Source organism: Arachis ipaensis, chromosome B4 (assembly GCF_059453495.1).
Source record: "Arachis ipaensis isolate K30076 ecotype BB chromosome B4, ASM5945349v1, whole genome shotgun sequence".
NCBI lineage: Eukaryota > Viridiplantae > Streptophyta > Magnoliopsida > Fabales > Fabaceae > Arachis > Arachis ipaensis.
Genome location: NC_142439.1, coordinates 106513971 through 106515294, shown reverse-complemented (window position 1 = coordinate 106515294; position 1324 = coordinate 106513971). Strand labels below are relative to the sequence as shown.

The following is a 1324-nucleotide window of genomic DNA, read 5'->3' as shown; positions in this document are numbered from 1 at the left end:
CATTTTTCAAAAATCACTAACTCCTTTTTAAAATAATTTTCGAAAATTATACCTCCCCCATCCTATTCTATTTATTCATTCATATCCTAACATCTCATCTCACATCTCTTCCATCAGTACAGTTGCATTTCTTCCTTTATATTACATTCTTTGTCTCCCTCTTTTCTTCCACTCACAAAGGGATCCCTATACTGTGGTATAAAGGATATATATTATTATTATTATTTTTCTGTGCCTTCTTCTTTGTCATATGAGCAGGAGCAAGGATAAGAACATTCTTGAGGAAGCAGATCCAGAACCTGAAAGGACTCTGAAGAGAAAATTAAGAGAAGCTAAAATACAACAATCCAGAGAAAACCTTTCAGAAATTTTCGAACAGGCAGAGGAGATGGCAGCCGAAAATAATAATAATATAAGGAAGATGCTTGGTGACTTTACTGCACCTAATTCCAATTTACATGGAAGAAGCATCTCCATTCCTGCCATTGGATCAAACAACTTTGAGCTGAAACCTCAGTTAGTTTCTCTGATGCAGCAGAACTGCAAGTTTCATGGACTTCCATCTGAAGATCCTTTTCAGTTCTTAACTGAATTCTTGCAGATATGTGATACTGTTAAGACTAATGGAGTAGATCCTGAAGTCTACAGGCTCATGCTTTTCCCTTTTGCTGTAAGAGACAGAGCTAGATTATGGTTGGATTCTCAACCTAAAGACAGCCTGAACTCTTGGGATAAGCTGGTCACGGCTTTCTTAGCCAAGTACTTTCCTCCTCAAAAGCTGAGCAAGCTTAGAGCTGATGTTCAAACCTTCAGGCAGAAAGAAGGTGAATCCCTCTATGAAGCTTGGGAAAGATACAAACAGTTGACCAAAAAGTGTCCTTCTGACATGCTCTCAGAATGGACCATCCTGGATATATTCTATGATGGTTTATCTGAGCTATCAAAGATGTCACTGGACACTTCTGCAGGTGGATCCATTCACCTAAAGAAAACGCCTGCAGAAGCTCAAGAACTCATTGACATGGTTGCTAATAACCAGTTCATGTACACTTCTGAAAGGAATCCTGTAATCAATGGGACGCCTATAAAGAAGGGAGTTCTTGAGGTTGATACTCTGAATGCCATATTGGCTCAGAATAAAATATTGACTCAGCAAGTCAATATGATCTCTCAGAGTCTGCATGGAATGCAAGCTGCATCCAACAGTACTCAAGAGGCTTCTTCTGAAGAAGAAGCTTATGATCCTGAGAACCCTACAATAGCAGAGGTAAATTACTTAGGTGAACCTTATGGAAACACCTATAACTCAACATGGAGAAATCAT

The 1324-nt window shown here is 38.9% G+C and overlaps 1 non-coding gene across 1 annotated transcript; it reads right to left on the bottom strand.

The window, feature by feature from the left end:
• Window positions 1–784: 784 nt before the first annotated feature.
• LOC148568676 (small nucleolar RNA R71) lies at window positions 785–888 on the bottom strand. The gene has a single exon (XR_015882657.1). It is a non-coding gene; the product is annotated as a small nucleolar RNA R71 (small nucleolar RNA).
• Between the last annotated feature and the right edge of the window lie 436 nt (window positions 889–1324).